At 37.4% G+C, this 22,486-nt stretch overlaps 1 protein-coding gene across 1 annotated transcript in view; it reads left to right on the forward strand.

Moving 5' to 3' along the window:
- The window catches only part of LOC105455922 (Krueppel-like factor 6), a 329,696-nt gene that overhangs the window by 151,195 nt on the left and 156,015 nt on the right, over positions 1-22,486 (forward strand). The gene's annotated exons all lie outside the window — the stretch shown is intronic.

Here is a 22,486-nt window from a genome sequence, read left to right on the forward strand (position 1 = left end):
CGAAAAGTCGGCGCGTTTCTGCTGCTGACGCGGCGAGCTCTTGTCGTGGCGCAAAATGGCCACGAAAGTTGGTCAACTGTTGCCAGTTTGACCATGGGGCTGCGACAAACGCGTACAGTTTTTGGCCGGGGTTACGCTCGCCGTCCGCCGGAAAATTTTCGCGGCCCTGCGCGCATCGGTCGCCGCATGTTGGCGCATATTAATGCGCGCGACGCGTGCATTTTGGAGTGGACGCAGCGGCGTTATATGCATATATAGTACATATCTTTCGGATCGTTCAAAGTTATCAAATCACACATAATCTACGCAGATACGCTGCAGTACTCTGCGCGATGATACTCTTCGAATGTTTATGTAACTGTGAAAATTGCATTTGCTCCGTTTGATAATATATTATAGCGACTATAATTAACAATATTTTGTCGAATACGCGCGCGAGATAACTCTATCCTGCGATTATACATGCACAATTATTATATGATGACGTCACATGTTTATTTAAACATGGATAGAACATTCGAAATATTTGAGATTTAATGAAAACTCAAACAGTATAAATTTTATTCACACATCTAAGTGAATAAAATGATAAGTTTAGGATTATAATGAATGTTACAGCAATAAAAAGTAAAATAAATAAACTTTTTTAATAGTTACCTTATTATGAAACATGTTGAAAGACTTTATTGAATAGTAATTTCTCATATATGTGATAATATATATTTTTAAATTTTTAAATTTGTTAATTTATTGTTAATATTATACTTTGATTTGTAAATTTTAATATACAACGAAGAATTGCAACAACATTAATTTAAATTTTTTTGCTATGTCAGTGTATTTTTTACTTTTTTTTATTGTATTATATTCCTTATGTCGAGTTTGTTTTACTAACAATAAATTTAAAATTTTTCGTGAAAGATCGATTTAATTGCTATGCCGAGATAATATCATTAATCATGACTGACGCAGTAAGTATGCGTGCATGAGTCATTATCACGAGAAATCTCAAGAGTGACCGCAAATCCGACGCGCTCTCTGAAGTCCAGCATCTAACAAGTGAATCTATAGCGTGTACATATATCAGCGCCTTCACGTGCGCTGTTCAGAGCGGAAATTCGTAACGCTGTAAATCAAACGACGTGTACCGTCGAACAGCATTGTAAACGGTAAATCGATGCACCACGCGAGGATATTAATTGCGAAGTTTTATGGTCGAGACAGGTGGCGGCGAGGAGAAGATTTCGCGGTCTAATTTGTGGGCGACATTGCTATTTTCCATGAATTTATACGAAATTTGAAAAATGATTTTTTTTTAAATGAAAATCAACTTCGTCATTATTAACTATTAATTTAATTCTTTACATATGACATATCCCGTTAGCATTTTTCATTTACGACAATCACTTTTATTGTAAGCGAAACGGTGAATTATTAATGAAATGAAAAATTATTTCTGTACGTCTGATAGCATCAAAAGCTCTAGGGATCGAATTAATACCGATGAAAGCAGTCTCGTGCAAATCGTTGCCATTTTTACGGCCAGGTGCGACGACGTACACGCGGCGCGAGAGTGGATTTTGATAGAGCATGTCACGAGCAACGAGCAATATCTCCGCGTCTTTCCCGCAGGATGTAAGGTTCCAATAAAAATGCAAATTCTTCAGCGTCACCTCGGGCCGAGTTAGGTAGCACGACAGTCTAACCGACGTATTTACTCGTCGGTGTGGTGGAGTCGAAAAGAGGAAGAACGATGCGACGAGTGTAGTAGGGCGAAGACAGGAAATAGATTTATGTGGTTATGCATGGAACTCGTATTACATCACCGCGACTTCTCGCATACCATATCCTCGCGTCCCCGTTTGGGCACGGAGAAACGAGAAATGGCCGATGTGACTACGCGATTTCCATCTGCGGGATCTGACGCGCACGCACACGGAGGCGAATAAAAGTGTCTCGCCCACGCATGCTGGAAAATAGTTTTATATTTACGGCAAGCTCGGAGAACGGATACTAACTAAATCTCCGCTGCTTTCCGCGGTTCGCGCTGCTTGCGCACCATTACGATTGTATCTGTTAATTTTTCCAGCAGCAATATACATATTTTTCGCGCAAAATTATTTATATTAGGCAAATGTTGCAACATCTGTCGAAATAATTCGTATCAATTGATATCACCGATGTGGGAGTATTTTTGCTGAAATTTGTACGTAAATTCTTTCATCTCTCGCGTAATATTGGAAGAATTAAATTAAATCATCCATTGTACATATCACACAATACGTAGTAAGTGATTATTCTCGAAACCGAGAGTGCTTAGTCCATATTAATTATAACTTTCTGCACGCGATGAAAATGGACTCTCGACGACGAAGTGGAGAACACTTTACAATAAGAAGTTGCGACACGCGTATTTCTGCATGACGCATTAAACAGGGAAAGTTCCCGAATAGAGGGTCCTTGGCGTTGTGCATTATCGCTTCTTGTGCCTAACACACAAAAGCAAATTCTCACCATACATTTAACGCTAAACGTGGCTCTCTGGCTCTAAGCCTTTGTTTACATTGAATGCGTTACATATACATATTGTGCAGAACTTGAAACTAAACAGGCAAGTGGCGACCGTCTGGCGAATTGAAATCTTTATTTATCATGGACGTAAATCATTAAACTTCATACTGAATAATCATATTTAGCAATAAATTTGCAGGGAGAACGCGTGTCTAACATATAGCTATCTCTTAAAATATATCTATACCTATTTTAGGCTTGTATATATTTACGGTATAAACAAAAAATTTAATTAAATATAATTAACTGTTTAATCGAAATTATGACGTGCAGTCAATTAATTTTTAAACTAACAATTCGATCGATTGAACGAATAATCGAATATATCGACTAATTCAACCGATTGATGGCACTTATTATCTTCATGCATGTCTTCTTCCCATTTCACGGAAAATAGGAGCTTTCAGCTTCTCTCCTATTTTCTTCCGTTGGTTCTTCGCGTAGTCGTTACCGTGCTCCGAGGCCATCGGGTTCTCGTCCGCGTAAAGTAGAATTCTCGAAAGCCGTAAACGCGACATGCCATATATTAAAACTCGGTTGAATCTTGTCGTTCGTCCGATATTCATTTTGTTTCTTGTGTGATCGTGATATTACTATAACTATTCTACACACGGGCAGATACATGTAGCGGTATAGATATGGTACCAACATAAGTTGCAAGTTATGTTGTAACACTATTTGGAGAATATAATGCTTAATCAGTGCTGGATTTTGGGAATTTTCAGTATTCATTTAAAAAAAGATTCTTATCATAAATTGTATAAATATCTCTTTGAAACTCATATATTTTTTATTATTTTCAAAGAATAAAAAATATTAGCCATGTATACAACCGTGTTCTTTACTCTACATGCATTTTATTGATATATGTATAAACATAAATTTTTATATTTTTGCGAAATATTTACATTTTTTAATATTTTAATATCAAATTTTCATATCGTAATATTTTTTATTCTATTTTACTCTGATCTTTTATATATATAACTCTTTATTTGTTCTTTTATTTTTTTAATAAAAAAAAATTCTATACTCTTTTCGTACCAGTTTAATCGATGATCACCCGATCAGTCAATCTGCTTGATTTGATGCTGTGTAGATGTACGTTGTTTGAATCGGCCGCGACGACGAATGAAGCGAGAGCGTATCGCTAACTCAAGCGTCTCTAATCCGCGCAGAATTTTACGGGCGTTACGTAACCGGTATTTTTGCTCGCAGACCTTGGTACCAACTTCTTCGGTTATTTTAGGATCAAAAGACCGCATAAGCGAGGGGCCTCCTGCGCGTAGATAACGAGTTCCGCACGTGAGATAGACGAACGGGATGAAGGCTGATAAATGCTGTAAAGTTTCCGAAAGGGAAAATACTCATTCCCTTGGTTCGTTTTTTCCTCGCAATAACTGTGAGATTATTTTAGAGTATATACACTTAAAAAAACAAGTATTCCTTATTTTCTGCAATTTTTCCAACTTAATGAACTCTTTCTGTTCTGTATAAAAAACTAAAATCTAATTATAATGTTGCGTGAGGAATGATCAGAAAGCAAACGAGAAGAAAAGAAAAATAAAGGATTAATATGGAGATAGAAGAAAATTGAAATTTTTTTAGTACTATGTCTTTTATTAGTATAACAGATAACGATTACTTCCATAACACTGAAATGTCGATAAATATTAGCAATTAAATAATTCTTTGTATCTCTCTCGATATTTAAAGTTTTATACAATTACGGCTAATAATGATGGGCTATTCAATAACCTTTTAATTAAAATAATTTACTATTTTGCTTTTTTTTATAAACATATAACATTTAATCATTACTCTTACATAATATTGAAATATTCCCAATTAAATAGATTTTTATCTCAATGAAATTCAAGAAAACTTTGCTGCAATTGTTTTAATTATTTCGGATAATGCTAAATTTCCTGATTCATTTATTTTACATCTCACGATTTTTCAACTTTTGAACGATGGAAACGTAGGTTCTAGAATCGAAAGAAATGCGTCATCTCTATGCAAGGAAACATTTTGTGCCCGGCTATCACGAGCGAGCGTCGAGCCCAGGCATCGGTAAATTTGCCGTTATATGTAGACATGGTGGCGTCGGTTCCTATGCTTCTTTCCATACCGCCATACTTCGTATTATTTAACGGGCGCGGGCTGCATTAATTTAACAGTCGCAAACCTCGATGGGCATTCCTAACGGCGGGCATCTAACAGGGCGCCGAGATGCAGGGCGTTCATAAATTTTACAGTCGAGAGGCCGGGGCTTCCGCGACCCATTAGGCGGTTTGGACTGTGGCGGAACGATTGGATTATGATCAAACGGCAGAAAGCAATTTCGCGGTAGGGACCATTCCTCCTAGGTGTGGTGTATCCGACCGCGGGAATGCACGGTGCTGGGAGTGCAGAGTAATAGTAATAATAACAATAATAATAACAGATGCCTAACGAGCGCGTAATCACCCGCGCGTCTGTACGCGAGTACTTTGCTTAATATGAAATTACTGTCTTTCCGCGTTACGTATTACATCGTACATTCCAAGTCATATGAAATATTAAGAACATGCGCAGTTTCGTACATAGGTATATGTTGAAGAGCTAAAATGGATGAAGATTCTATATGGTATATGAAACAGCGATCTGAAGCCTTTGTGCATATATATTAATAAATTTTTTTTTATAAAGAACCCGTTTTTCCATTCGTTAATCCGAAATTTCTTTGGATTAACTGAATATGTTATGAAATGTTGACATATGACGTTATTATATTGGTACGAAAAAACTTGTTGCTTTTTCCCCAAATGTTACAGATAATCCCAATCGAAATCCAATTAATTTAATAATGTTTTTAATGTATAAAATTTGTAGTAATACGTGAACGAAAATTTTTATCAATAAACGTCCACAGTTTATAGGTAATGTCACACTTTAAAAAGCACTTTGGAATGCGCTAATTTTTAAAGCAATTATCACTGCTATTATTACAAAGAGTACATGATAAAGAATTATAATTGAAGTTCATTGTACAATTGCCTGCATTATGCGTACGACGCATCGACGTGACGTGCTCGTTATCGCATTTATAGATGTAGCGCGCGAGCCATTACGATCAATAAATGATATCCTTTTTCACGCTATTGCCTTTCCGCTCGCACGCTGTACGTTATTTTCGGAGAGCCGACTCTCGTGTCCGGCGAATTTCATGATTACTACGCGATATTATTCTTATTCGGCGATGTAGCTATCGAGTGACGATTAAACGTACATGATAAAATGACGCGAAAAAAAGGGCGGATGGATTATCCATCCATTAGCATCGACAAGTATCGCCTTGAAAAATTGAGCAGCGAACGCGCGCGATAGGTACAGTTTCGGTATATCGGTATCGATCATCGGTGAAACCGATGCGATATCGGATACGCACGCACGCTCCCACGCACACGCATACTGTATATGTGTGTGTGTATGTGCATTGGCCGATAGATTTTCTTGTGAAATTGCCTTTGCCGTTTGCGAGGCCAGTTTGTCGGACGGAATTTCGTTTAACGACCGATTTCTTCGCCTATATGGATAGCTTTATTTGCCGACAGCAAAACGCTGTTGTTGCAACAAACATCGCGATCGCGTCCGAGCTGGAAAAGGAACGACCGATTTGCGAGTTGTAGCCAGTAATTGGTGAATAAGGCCGAGATATTGTGCTGATTGTCCGAGGCCACTTCGTTGATTTTCTCACGTTTCGAAACGGCAAAGCTGCGGAAGTTCGAACGGAGGATGTGTCGTACATGGCGCGGTAATCTCGCGTCTGTTACACGCATCTTCTTCCTGTTGTTACAAAATAATTTGTACGACTATATTTCACATTTGCGAAAAATAATGCGTCGCGATATATTTATTGGAAGTAAAGCCGTGAAAATGTTTGCAACATTTTTGTTTCAAATTCGATATTATAATTTGAGTTACGAGAGTTTAACATTTGTGGTTAATCACGAATTGCATTTGCACAGCTGCTTGTCTTTGAGTCGCGCATACAATTGTACCTTTTGTCTAATATCACATCGGTTGTGCTAGCTAAACTAACACGTTATACACATGATTCATGCATAAATGTTTGCTTAATCACAATTGAATAGGCTTCAAAAGTGTTTGTAGTTTCAAATATTCCATTACAAGTGGAAAAAAATGTGTAGGTATAGTTTTGCTACCTTCGTAGAAAATTGACATTTTGACTGTAATTATTTATAACAAATTTGAGATACATAATTTAGAATTGTCTGTCCTATTTGTTATAGTTTATTAATTATAGTTTAATTACACATATATTATAAATAATACTGAGAATCAGTCGAAATACTGAAACTAATTTTAGAATATTCACAACTACGGAATTGCCGGTATTAATTTGACATATTGATCCAAATATTTTGCTAAGGCAATCTATTAGAGTATCGAAATAACATTCTTTAAATGATATCTAAATTGCGATTGAAATATATCGTTATGTAATTTAAAGGATAAGATATTCAATAACGAAAATTGAATTGTATCATTTGCGCGAAAACAATATCTGAATTCCGTATGTCTACCAGTTCCTGCATTTGCATACAGTACATAATCCACAATTGGATTTAATCAAAACTGGATTTCATCACACACAGCAAGCCTCGCATTCTCGCGATTCAACACGAAGGTCATTCGGCGTTCCTGAATCTCTACCTTTCTCGAGACGCTTGCCACGAAATTTCATGAGAATTCTCACAGACAACACAATTTCGTGACTTTCCTCAATCGCTGGTGTTCTGCTCGAATTTGTGGCTTTTTGGTTAACCCGCCACACGGCAGAATTTACGCCGTGCCGACGCTCGTGCCGTCGTAAATGAATTGTGACAGATTGTGGAAAGTATGTTTATGTACTATATGATACATATAAGTAGTTAGAATCATTTATGCTGTAATGAAAGAGGCGGTAAAAAGTTTCGCGTATAATCGAATTAGCAGCATGAAGATATCTGTATTCAAATGATAGATTACATTACACTTTGTCCCAACTACTTGTTTGTCTTTTGACATAAGTAAGATTAACTAAACATTCAAAAGAGAAGAAAATATATTGCAAATATCTAATCAAATCATATTTATAACTATTGTTACAAATTCTGTTATGAAGCATTGTAGGTATATTATATTGAATTCCAGTTCATTAGCTTTATAATGCCAACTGCTACAATTTAAAGTAAATTTAATTTCTATCGGAAATCTTTTTTGTTACATTGAAGTTTCTAAACATTGCAACTGAAAATTATGGCTTGCTTAATTAATATATATTTGCTATCCAAAATATAGTTGCAATTACAATTAGATAGATTGAGTCTAAACGTAACATCGTTTTCTAGCGGTTATCAGCGAATCGCATAACATTAATTAATTTGCACAATTGCAAATCTGACATGTGATAACTTTATGGTTTAAAGAGATTCTGCGATTTACCTTGATGAAGCGGTTAAGTAATTTACGAAGACATTTACGCGAGGTCACAATTGACTCCGGATAGAGCGGTCTAATTAAAGCCAGGACGAGCGCGAATCGCCCGCGAATCCTGAGCGGATCTTCGTTAGCGAGCCGTCCTTCCGCATTAGACGTAATTAGTCGACGTACTCGTCGATGGACTTTATCGCGTATCGCACTATCATGAAGCAGAAGGGACAAACAACAAATATCCAAATAATTGCAATTCTGTCAATGAGATTTTTATTTTCCTCAACATTTTGTGCAAATCCTGCATTATAATAAATTTACGTAATACAAAAATAATAACTTCTAAATTATTATGCAAATTTTAATTTTTAAATAGTACATTTACAAAAAGTATTAAAAAAGTTGACCACATTTTTAGGGAAGCTTTACATGCACTAAATTTTTATATGATGGAACTTTTATTGGAATCTTTGTTATTAATTAAAATAATTTGTTAAATAAATGTAACAATTAAAACTAAATAAAAATTATATAGGTTACAATATTGTATACATTAATGCAAAATATTTATACCTCGTTATTTTCAAATTAACAATGTTTTTTAAACATTATATACGATTTGGTGTTGGTAATTTTTCAGAGACTTTTTCTGTTGTATTGTATTTCACGCAATAAAAATTGCTATAAAAATTATGATGTGTAAAACGTGAGAATTATTGCCCTGCGTGGCCTCGAGCGAAAATTGTTGGGCTTATCATATTTCATGAATAACATTCGTTGTGGTCCCGCGGCTGATGTCAGAGCTGACGTGCTATAAAGTCAAGACAGAGGTAGTCAGCTATCAGATATTTCGGCATGATATTCGATTTCAACTCTCATGCACATTTTTCGTTTGATAAGCAACAAACGAGCATCGCTGGACAAGCGTAACTTAATCAGAGTAAATTACCAACATTTTGTTTTCAAAGGACTTCGTACCCGCGGATTTTCTAAAGACTTCATACCGATTAATATTACATTCGTGAGTCATCTGAATGTCCAATTGTTTTATAAACTGTGATCAATTGATAATATATATGAGTTTATCAAATATAATATAAAAAAATTATTAAATTAAAAACAAGTACTCTGCGGTATAATGTTTTGACAAAGAAATTTTTTGAGCAATATAGGATTAATATTAGTTTCTCTAAGTGTGAAGTGACTATTTTCATGTCACTTCATAGTTCATGTTTACAATTCATAGTCCTTCGGAAATGAGCCACGCGATATTTTCATATTTGCGGCGCGCGTTCGCGTAGCCGGGGATGTGATGGCAGACGCACTACGAGCATGACGATGACAAGAGCTGTAGGAGAGCAGAGCGGAAATGCAGCGCGGCATGCCGCACCGGCGAAAAGCCGGCTCTGACTTTCATTCCGATGGAACTTTCATGAACTCCACGAGCGGTATGTAACGAGAACTTAAACCAGTGGCGTAGAATCATTTTCCCATTTTTGGTCGACTTGAAGGTTCAGGGAAGTTATTAATGCGTTAATTATCGTTGCGCATTCTGGAAAAGTAAATGCTTTGATTTTTTTTTCTTTTTCTTTTTTTTATCTTCAAGCAAATACATGATGTGATATAGTTCCCAATTACGTAAAGAGCACAATAGATCTCTTGACATCTTGACATTTTGGAGTCAGTGTATCCGTAAGATTGACATAGAGAAATTAGATTTGAAAGTTTCTTCAGGTAACACTATAATTGCAATTGTTCACTGTGTCTTGCATTATATTAGCCTGATAATATAATGCAATATATTGGAATATTCTAAAATTACTATATATACATTTATGTAGATTATTCGAAAGCTTAAATATATTTGGTATATTGATGCATTAGTGCAATTGTTATATGTATACAGTTAGTTTTTCATATATCGTAATCTCAATTCTTAATCAAGATTTAAAAAACTGTCATGAAATATAATTAGTGCTGCAATTCATTAACAAAGTTATAGGTAAACGTAAACAGAATTTTTTGTAATGAGAGAAATTTAACGACATCGCTGTGAATTTTATTTGAACATAATAAAATGTACTGATTATAATAGATAGGTAGAAAAGTTATAGGAATACATCAACCGCTATACGTTAATATTTACGTCCCTTAACGTCGACGCCTTTGAGTTACACAAGTGCAAGCGGACATATGCGCGTCGCGTCCCTGTCAGTTTTCTAGACTCCTTCTCGGGCTTCTCTATGGAACTTTAAAACTTTAATCTCGACGTGGTCAGCGCCCGAAGATAATGCAACAATGGAACCGTCGAGTTGAAGGCGGATGCACCCGGAAAGCCTGGGAAATCATGATTTCGCAACGCGTCGCACGTTGACGTACTGTAACGAGATTCGCCGGCCTGGTAGCCTGTGTTACGAGGTAAACAATCCCTCGTGTGTACCGTGCTACGCTTAAAATTGAATTTTTTATTTCGAAGAGCGGGCGAGACATGAGTGCTGTTTCAGCAAAAATATCGCGCTCACAAACAGCACGTCACGCTCTCCGCTCTGGCTTCGAGAGACTCGGAGCGAACGTTTTCGAAGGGTTGGAAAATCCGAATGTGCCGGGTTATCGTGTAGTAGGGTATCGTACATCGGATATTTGAGCGAAAATTGCGACGTTAATGAGAAATTCGTTTTCCACGTGCTTTAATATGTTAGCTCGCGGAGATAGTGTGTGATACGTTATCGCACGTTCACGCTTAACGTGTCAGGTTACGAATTTTAATTTAACACTTTTGTGCTCTATACGTGTCGCCGTGCGACGCGAACGAAACTGATTAACTTGAAATGAGAGCACTTATTCGAAACAGCTTTTAATATTGAAAAGTAATTTGAGTCGCATTTATACAATGGGATCGAAATATTCGAATATAATTTACTAATTGTAAGTAATTTTATTACATATCGATTATATATTCTTTGCATCAATATTCTTTATTATCAAATATAAAAATTAAGTATCATAATTTTGAATTTTCACAATTATTTCTTTGACATAGAATTGCATATTTAAGACTATTTTAGAGTCTTTAGAGTTCACGAGAAATGCATTTATATGCGTTACTCAAATAATAGAGGATCGTTTTTGACTTTCTGTCTCGTTGAAGGACAGTCGTGTGGCTATAAATTTTTGCAAGCTTCCAGACGTCTCAGTTACGACAGAATCTCTCAACAATAATTCGTGAAGTACGAATAGCGATGCACGGGAGCCGCATCCGTCATGGTTTTCGTAACGACTTGTTTAGATAAAGATAAAAACTATATGTTCGGCATTTCCGTTTAATGCAACTCAAATAAGGCGATGACGTTATACTTGGGGAAAGCGCGCATATTTGTGTGAGATTCACGAACGTTATTTCACAAATGGGTAAGCAATCTCTCCGTAAAATAGCCTCTGGCTAAAATCGGAGAAATTGTATAATTTTTTGAAACTTTCCAAATACTTTTTTGAGGAACGCTAAAAGCGCTAGCTGTTAATTTGAAAGTAGTGTTGATTGTTATTTTAAGTTGAAAACAATTTCACGCAAATTTATATAAATTTAACGATCATATTTAGAGATTTATCTTAAATTCGGTCACACAGTTCTAATTTAAATTTCGAACAATCGATTAATGTTTTGTGTTATTAATATATCATTAAAAGTTAATGCAAAATACACACAAATACACAGACTAATTCTTTTTTCAAAATTCGAGACATAAAATATGTTCAATTTTTTGTTTATAAAAATTGTGACTACTGTTACGAGAATCATTTTACATAATCAGTGTAACTCTCACATGTGTCTCTAAATTAGCGACTCTTCTTTCTTCACCTTTGGATGCAGCAATTATCTTTATGGCATTGCTTACATAACCCACTTTATCTTAAATGACTCTTGGTTTAAGACGATAAACAAAAACGAGCGGCCTAAATTCACTTTGACGCATTCTATATATACGTGCATTCATTGATCACAACGCGTTATTGTGTCAAGTATTGCGCAAAGAGAGTATTCGTATCCAAACGAAGTGGAATGCTGTTTCCTTCTTCGATGAAAATCTTCTTGGCGACGCGTACACACGTGTATTAGGTATACACGCGCGTATGCACGCACTCGTGTGTACGCCGGGAGCCTTAATGAAGCCTCTCACGAGGAGTTATACTTCGACCGCGATCTATTCATAGAACGGTGAGAGCAACGCGGCGTCAATGAGACAACAGTGGCAGCAGCTGTGTCGTCTAGAGAGCTTTGTTAAATTATACTGTGTTCTCGTCAGCCAGAGCCCGTCAAGTCCACGTTGACAGATGCGAGGATGTAACGGGTGATGCGATAAACACGTGTACGTTGTCATCGATATTCAGTCGGGTTCGAAAGCTCCGTCTCGTTGTCAGGCTATACTTACTGCAGTAGTACTATACTTATGCTAATGTTAGACATACATTTAACGTCTTATTATTTATATAGTCTCCATTTTTTTAAAATACATTTTTTCAATAAATTAATACTTTGCTAAAAATTAGCTCTATAAGAAATAGCATCTAAATGGATTTACACACACATAACATTATATTCAATATCTTATCGATACAACCATTTTTAAAATAGAAAAATTCATATTCTTTTCGATTAATTGGTGAGATCGAGCGATCAATTAATTTTTATGAAGGCCTCGATATGCAATACGAATATTGCGCAACCGAGAGAACTCCATGTTGTGCATATCGATCCTGCGGCAGCGTCCTTCTCGCAATTCTACGTTTTTCCTTTTCCCTCCTTCTCGCTCCTTCCCGTATCTCTTTCCTCTATAGGCTTTCGTTACGCACCACGAGCACAAAATCGTGCCGAGACTCACCGTGAAAATGGACCAATGGGGTAAGGTTGGTTGCAAAGTCCCTGGGCCACCTGAGCTTTGACTAGTGAGCGTTACGAGGGAGGATTTGTATATATACTCTCGTAATTAAATAATTTCCCTCTTTTAATTTTTTTTTAACGAGCCGACCGCCACGAACCGAAGAAAAAAGAATCAATGGAAAAAAAGGAACGAGTTAACAGAATAAAAAAGAATCGGTGTACTCAAGAGCTGGTGAATTATCAATTTAACAATTAGTTAAAATTATAATTAAAATTCTGAAAGTGATCGATTTTGAATGTAAAAAAGAAAAATGTTTTGATAGTGTGATATACAGAGCAGACGGAAATGATCATTTATGATTTACGCAATATCGCAATACTGCAGTGTAGTGTGTAAAGAGTGTAAAGAAAGACGACGGATGTATTATTAACTTAAAGTAAGGTGGAAAAGAATGAAAGGGGGAAGGAAGAAGACAGATATACAAAGAAGAGTGATGAAAGAGAAACTTTAACGCATTTTCTTATGACAAGCTCGATTTCTGCCCATTCATTTTCATTTTCCTTTCTTGCTCATTCATTTTCATCTTCCGCAAACAAGACACAGGACTGACAGTTTTTCCCGATGAACCGAACCGCGGTAAATTTCGATCCCGAAATTTTAAAGCGGCCACGGAAAAAAATGGAGAAAGAGAGAGGACGAAACGAGTTGCAGGCGCGCGACTGAAATTCGGAACCATATGGGGTTGCGCGATGTCGTGCAACAGTTGCGCGCGCGTAGGTCAGTTCTATCGCGTTTCGGGAAATATTAGGTCGAGCGCGTCTAATTGGTGCAATTGCCGCAGATTATTATACGCACTATTCACGGTTAAAAATATAAATATTTCAGTGACTGTAAAATAACGAAAAAGATTATGCAAATTATTATATTTAACAAAATTATTTCCTCAACCCATTTTCTTACATTTTTAACAACTTAATTCTGTATTAAGGGAATAATAATTAATTTGTAAGAATGAGTGAAAATTAATCTGCGTTATTTCAAGCCTTTATCAATCTTTTGTTAAAATCGTTAAAAAATCACTACAAGCGGCATGATTACGTGCATTACTACTTTAAGCTTGTAAATTTTCGTTTTATTTGCTAAGCTTTAGTTGCAAGTTTCGGACGCGAATTGTTTTGAAACAATTATTTGTACGGCGCTAATAACAATATTAATCTCAGAATTGTTGAAAAAATATAAAAGTAACGCGATACCTTGCGCAGCGGCATAATTACTCTCACGGTAATTGCGACTATACAGATAACACAGCTCGATGCGCGTAATTTCGCGCGAGTAAACGACTCGAATTACTACCAAGCATAAAGTCTTGCTCCCCCGCTTCACTCCCCGAACATTTTACGCCGCGTAAATCCAATCGTGCGTATCGATACAGCATTTTCATTCGTTCGTTTAGAATGTCGTATTATCGATAACCAAGTATATCGGGTGACGAGAAATCCAATAGCATTATCCCACATAGGAATGTAATTACCGTTTTTTTTTGCGAGTGCCTTTTTTCGCGACATTGTGTCGCAAAGAGGAGTAAAAAGATAGGGAAGAAAAGAGAAACGCGAATACCTGTATAGGGCTGACGTCTCCGGATGGTTGCGGTTTTTAAACACCGCATATCGACGCTAATGGCTCGTCCGTTTCGACGCCAAACGTACGCTTTACCGCCGCATCCTCTGCCGCGATCTATGCGGACGTTGGAGGGGCGGGGAGGGGAGAAAAAAGAGAGACGACGCAGGGCGCGCGGAAATATACGTACGATTTTATCATTTTGACGCTCATACATATTCATCACGCGACGACGTACGTACGTACACCTCTTTTCATATGGCCATGTATTTGATGCTCGCCACACGACGAATATATACGTAGACGACGCGGCGGGTGCGCGCAAAACGTTATGTCATGACGCCGCAACTGGTGGCGGCATTAATTACCTCTCGTCTCGTGTGATACTGCCAAGATCACGCGAGGTATCCTCCTCCTCGCCCCCCCCCCCCCCCTCTGAAAAAGACAAATTTCGCGCGCTCGTTAGGAGCAACTTTGTGATGCGCGACGTGAGTGCCGTGTTTCTTCTCTTTCGCGTGCGGCAGATAGCCGTCCGTGCGATTTACATACATTCCTGGCCGAATAAACAACTCGTATGAGCCGCCAAGCGTTGAACTCTGTGAAAGATTCCGCGGTATCGCGACCTGACTTTTTCGGTTCGACGCGTTTTATTTAATGCCTCACGATTATCATCCTTGCACGCGACGCGATCGCGGAACATAAACGTGTCCTACGTAGAAAAAGAAAAGACGAAAGAAAGAGACGCCCGCAGAGGTGCCATGATGTTGCGCACGAAATCTCTCTCTTCCTACCTCTTCGTTTCTGCACCCTCCTCTGTTTCCTTTCCTACATATATACTTTCTGCTCGCGGGGTTAAGTTACGGAGCTCGTAAACACACGCAGATACGGGCGCAATTACCGCTGGCAGCGGGAAGTCATACCAAGCGTTTATTTTACGAGCGCCGTACTCGGCGCCCCGGACCTCGAATATCGAGTGAAATCGCTTCTACGTCAATTACGAATTCGCATCTCGCCCGTCCGGACGCCGTTCCGCCAAGCGGAGGATTCTCAGCACGTTGTCCGCCGAGCTGTTATTTCGGCAGTCCCGAAAGTGACTTCCACTTCGACGGGTTCCTGCGCATTTCAATGGGTACTTCCCGTACCCGGCGAAAGTTCGCGCACTGTGGTCCAAGGAAATCCCGCAGGGGAGTATCTGGGGCAGAAAGATCCGAGATGCACCAATGCGATCTATGTCGGTAACAAATTAGTCTGTCTACCTATAGAAGCTCCATACAAAACTAGAGCGAGTAAATCGTTAAATAAGATTAACAAGCCGTTATATGAATGAATGAATGAGAGAGAGAGAGAGAGAGAAAGATGGTTTTAATAATAAATTTTTTTTTATTATGTAAATTGTTGAAAAGTTCTGATTATAAGATTAGATAATCATAATAATAAGTACTTATTTTGAAACAATAGGGATTTTAAACATGAAATAGACATTGCGAAAAATACCTTGCAAAATCGTGAAATTTTTTTATATTACAATGTACATGCGTTAAAAAATTGTCAACCTAGTTAATTAAAAAATACCCATTAATTGGAAATATATAGATTAAAAGTAATAAAATTATTTTAAATGGACTTCTATTGATTGGAATTAACGTATATATTTCTAATTAATGAATATTTTGTAATTAACTCGGTTTTATTAATTTTTATTATTAATTTCATAAATAACAATTTAGATGAAAATCTGTTTAATAGTTGAAGTTCTTAAGATTCTGATATACATATACATAAATATTCACATAAAACATAGCAAAACATCGTAATAAATTACGATAAACAATATTTAAGCGTCATGCCTATGATTTAGTGTAAAAGACGGAGTTACAGGCTAAACTCCGACAATTTTCCCGAACTGGATTTACTATGTGCATTTTCTGTATATCGGTTCGTTAAACGTACGCTACCGTGGATTGCAACTATACGCTGCACAATAGAATTTTCAATGGTGTAACGCGTAATGGCTAGTTCGCTATTCTGAAAGGTCGGTCTCAGGTTTCTCGATGAAAAGCACAATCAACCTACGTGTAATTAACATTTTCGCGATTCGCCGTTCTGAAATGCAGATGAAGGTAGAAAGTGTGAGAAAAAGATTGTTTGTCCAAAGAGTTATTGATCCGTGAAAGCGACCATATTTTTGCATATACGTATTTCAAAATTAATATTCACGTTAGTATAATTATGTATGCAATAAATTAATCTTAACATCCTCGTATTACTACGGCAATCTTTCGGAAAGTAAAATCTTGAAACGTGATATTTATAAAAAGATCGATAGGTACATGTATCGAATGAATTTTTCATTTACCTTTTCTCATCATCAGATAAACAATCTTGAAATATTATTGAGCCGAAAAAAACCGTTTCTGGAGCATCATTATTTCATGTCTACAATTCCGCGCGATAACGATAATGACGATAATCTATCACGATGACAATTTGGAAGCCGCGTAACAAGATACACGTTGCGATTATTCTCACGGAACGTTGCTTGTGGTTGTACATTTACGATGCTCTTGTTATCGAATTGGATCGATGTCGGGCATTTCTCCGGAATAAAACGCTCCTCGTCCCGCACGGGGCCGCCGCGGGCCCCGACTCATTTACATATCGTGTTTTGATCGGGCACGTATCGATTTTCGAGCATAAACAGAATGCGGAGAACGTAGCCCATTCCCTGCCCATTCACCGTGACCGTAGATGTACGGACGTGTACGTACGTACTCCTCGACATCTAACCTTGGACGGGGAAGCTTTCCATTGCGCAGTAGGGCACGCATTCCTTCGTATGCCCGACTGGTATGCCGAGGTGAGCAGCGGCATGCAACGGCATCCAATATTCGCCGATAGGTCGCGGTTACGACCCCGCGAATTCCGGCTGCTGCATACCGCGTCGCGGACTGCACCGGCCGGTTTTAAGAGTGCACCACCGTGGGCCACCGCTTCGAAATCGGATACGTGATACTATTCTCCCTTCGTCTCTCCGTTCCCCTTTTCCCTCCCTTATCATCGTTCCTCCGTCGCATCGAGAGCATTCGAGAAGAATCCGAATTCATCCCGCGCCTTCAGCGCGTTCCATCCGCATTACGCTCCACCATCGCCACCACCGTCATTGAGTATAGAATTGCGTAGAGAGGGATTTTTCTTCGAAGGGATTAAGTAATAAAATTTTGTATTTTGATAACATTTATAAGAATTAGACTTTACTTCTGCACCCATTGTGTATAATATGAATTAATTGCGGATGCAAAGATGTTTTATTATCATAAAAATTGTGCTTAGAATTTTTAGTAATTTAGTACATTTTCCCTTTCATTATATTTCTAAATATTATTTTGAATTTGTCTGATGTTATGCCTGTCATGTTTTCTGCATATCGACTTTCCTCTTCGTTTGTGCATCTAGAAATATCTAGAGATGGTACACGCCTAGATATCGCAATAAAACATTTACTGCCAGCGACGTGCGTTTTACGCATCCCTGATGCCTCGCGAAGGAACGAAGGAAGTGTCGGTACGCTCGCGCGCATACATATTCATGTACCGGGCCTTTTAGCGTTCTTAGTGCCTTGAGGTTCGTCCTAAAGTACGTGAACTCGGACAGTTATTACCCGCGCTAAAAACGCGCAGCATGCAGTATGCAGGCTGCAGGCCTAAACCCGAGCGACGATACGGCTCCATTAGGCCTCCGCGCGAGGGATAAAACTTATTCCCATAAACCCCAGAAACGTACCCGTAAATATCCCCTTCCTCACTCATCATCGCCGCGCGAACTGGAAACTCGCGCTTCCGCGAACAATTAATTAGACAATTCAACGTGCTTTATCTATTCTAAGACACGCAAGCTATTTGATTCCAAGCATTGTAATTTCTAACTACAATCCCGCACACATAAATTTATACGCGAATGCACGTGATAGAATATTTGAAATAAAAATGGCCTTTTTAGGTTATCTTTAGCGAAATTGAATGATGTGCGTTATAATATAATACGAATTGGTTTCTATTTCAGACAAGTTTCAGACTCAGAAATCATTTAAAGATTCTTATATGTATCGCAAATTTTATTTTAAAAATTTATAACGATTTATTGATTTTAATTATTACACACACACACACACACACATGCGCGCGGAAATATTATTGATAATACTTCCGATTTTTTATGCAATTAAGCGAAGATTAAGAAACTCTATGATTTTGATTTACATTACTATATAAAATTAAATACGCGCATTTTCTCGTTTAAAGGAATATAATTACACGAGAATTCATTTTGAAAATTGTGTTCGACAAAATTTTGTATCTAATTGATCCTATATTTGTGAGAGAATATTAACGCGTTGCAAAATCGATAATGCGCTCCTTATATATCTGCGTCCAATTATTTTCACCCCGTTCACCGTTAACGAAACGAATATTCCGTGTAATTTGTTCGCCGATACTTACAACCCCATTGGACCGATCCGTGCCATCAATACGTTGCCGTGCGTCGTAAAAGGGTTGCATCCCGCGCTCATATCTATCAATTACCAAGCGATAACTGTTTGTCCCGATAGCAAGGCTGTAAAGTCGCATTATCATCCCGTCATATAATAGATCTTTTTCGATCATCTATAAAACCGTTGCATTTCTATCTTCTCTTCTCGTGCATTTCTGCCTTTCCTCGTCCATATCTCTGTCCACTTCCTGTTTTTTTTATCTGTGTGTACAATATCGACGTTTCTCTATCCGCATCCTTTTTTTTGTCTATACGTATCCTCTACGTGATCAGCAATCAAAGTACATACGAATCCTACATATATATCAATATTGTTATATAATGCAATATAATTTTCAGTACAGTATAAATTTCATATTTTTATATTCTGTATATTTGTTTTGTATACATATAATAGTTAGCTATTCTCTCAACTTCTTTTAATTTGAATTCCATTTTATTTACCACGTATTTCGATCGTATCGTTCTTACGGGTTTCTGCCCGGAACATAATAAAGCGCCTATCTATCTATCTCGCCCTCGCGAATTCCACCGCTGACGTTTCTCCCTCGGCAGTCGGACGGTCACAAAAGCGAGAGCTCGGCTGTGCCTGATAATGAAACGATTTCGCGTTTCGTCGCGCTGTGCAAGACGAGGAGAGGGAGAGAGGGAGGAGAGGAGAGATAGAGAGAGAAAGCGTGAATTGCGCCTTGGCACGGGAGTAACTCTGCAGCACTCGGCGACATAGAACGGCCGCCGAGACCGCGAGAGTCCACGGACAATTAAACCGTTCTGTCGTAAAAATTCCCGTTATAACGCTCTCATCTCCCCCTTTTCCTCCCTCGACGGTTGCTTACTATGCCGTTTCTCTTTTCGCGCGTGATTCTTCCTATTGGCGCGGTTCCATCTGCGTTTCTCTTGTATCTATTCAGAGGCAATATGCTCGCGCCATGCTCGTCGTGAATACTTCCTACGGCTTCCGAACAATGAATGAACAATCACTGTATGTCGCGCGACAATTGGCTGGCTTGATTGTTATCGCTGTTTAAATCCTTTTACGCCTTTACAAAGAGACATACTCGCCAACTCTTATTCGGCCAACGTAAATTTATTGAATTCCTCATAAAATTTTTAAATTATCGTCACAAAATGAATCTCTACAGTAGTGCATAAGATTTTATATGTAAAATTCGCATTTTGACTCGTGTTTATTTCACTCTTTTTGTTTTAAAACGGAAATATATTTTTGGGATAGTTATATATTATATGGACGTTCTAATAAAATTTCAAAAATAATAGTTTATACTTTCAAAAAGCTTTCAATTATAAATGAAATACATTCTATACACGAGCTATGAAGAAACTTTTAGTTTTTAGAATTTATTCGAAGAATGATGCCACGCATAATTTTCATAAGCGATGAAAATTGAATAGCACGAGGGTTAGATTAACCGACACAGGGCGTGCGAGAAGAAAATAACAGGCTGACGGTCTTATCTCCGAGAACTTGTGGACGGGCTGTAATTACGCGGTAACATACGCCGTGGTACGTAATAAATAAGCATTTATCGCCTTATCGTGGCATAGTGTAGCCTTCGTTCTGTATTATCTTCTTGGTAGTGAGTTTATAAGAGCTTCCCTTCTCTCTAGAATGCCTATCGACGCGCGTTTTACATGAATTAAATATCTTACTCGAATGCACGTATTGCGCTACTGCATGTTATAACTTGCATGTTGAAATAATTAAAAGATACGCGCAGGGTCCGATAAAATCTTTGCTAAAAGAAACAAATTCAAATTGACGAGAGTATCTACAACTGAAAGGAAGTATATCGTGAATCTCTAGTACCTACATTCTGTATTAGCAAAGTAAGAGCGCTTCGAAGAGCTACCTCGAAGGAGATGAAATCAGGCAAAAGAAATAACTTGTGTCGCAAGATCCTTATTCGGTGACTCTCGCAAAAGTTTCGAGAAAGGAGATGCACAGGCCCCTCGTGGATTCTCTCTTGTGACGATCAGACTGTACGTATATCTAATCATGGCCTATAAATAGCCACGTCGAGCTTAACCATGGCTCGAGCCGATGGTAATGCGAACCCGTGGGATGTCGATTGTCTTTCTCTCGCTTTTATTCCCTCTCTCTTTCCCTTTCTCTTTCTTTCTATTGCTTCCCTTCTCTAAGTTTCTTCTCTCCTGATACTTTGATCCCTTTTTACTGTCCCTTTCTCATCGGGTATGTAGTATATTTAATAATATTAAATATTCGCTTGCAACAATCTTTAACTTATTTATTATTTGTTGCTATACGACTTATTTGATAATATCACAATAGCTATTAATATTAATTTAATAATAATCTGGTTATTTCCTCTCTTTGCTTCCTCTTTCTATTTTATTCTGTCTCACAATGCCAACTGTTGCTAGAAGACTATTAATAGACTTCTATCTAGAGTTGAAACTGTCTATACCAGAACTATAACAATGAACTATAAGAATAAGATAAAAAAAAATAGAAAGTAAGTGAACGTGTAGTATAGTAAGAAGTCAACGTACAGTATGTAAAAATAAAATGTCGATAATGAATGTAAGTGTTAAAAATAAAAATTTTTTTTAATTACAATATCGAAATACTTTTGCAATATATATTATAGTCAGTTTTTATTGATTAGTTTTTAATTGTACGTTGATATTGATAATGTTATTATACATGTATTCTACTTTTCATTTATCACATTTTAATATTCTGTGTTCGTTTTTTATTAATTAATTAACTTAGTTTTATCAACTAAGTTTATATACTACGTTGCAGCAAATTAAATTCCCCTTGTTACTATTGTCATTTTATTCTTATATTTCGGCCCTTATTCTCTTCGTCCCATATATCTCATCGTAAAATACCATTCACATTGACATGGCGTATGAGGAGCATCATGTGTAGGTGGATTTTACCAAGTCTCGTTTTTGCGAGGCACTTAAGACGGTCGTTAACTTCATAAACGGACGAACCGCGTAATCGTCTGACTCGCTTCTTACGAATGGCCCTTCCAACCAATGCCGTTTCGTAAGCTCGACCTAGGGGGATATTAAAGTCTTTCGAACTAGTTATGTTCCATTTCTGATTATAAATTTAAAAATACTAAATTTATATCTATTAAATATAGATTTTCTCACTTAGTTTATTCGAATTCTTTTGACTCAAATTTTGCAAGCACGTCGTTAATATAAAGCTAAATTTGTCAAGGCAATATAAAATAAATACGCTATGAAAAAAATGTATTATTTTCGCACAAATTTAATTTTTATACGAGAGATGTATTCTAAAATTAAGTTAACCATTTTTTATTAATAATAATATAGATTAATGGATGATGAATGATGAGAGAGAACGATTAACGACTCAACTTACGAATAAATTG

This window comes from Wasmannia auropunctata, unplaced genomic scaffold, assembly GCF_000956235.1.
Source record: "Wasmannia auropunctata unplaced genomic scaffold, wasmannia.A_1.0 LD335828.1, whole genome shotgun sequence".
NCBI lineage: Eukaryota > Metazoa > Arthropoda > Insecta > Hymenoptera > Formicidae > Wasmannia > Wasmannia auropunctata.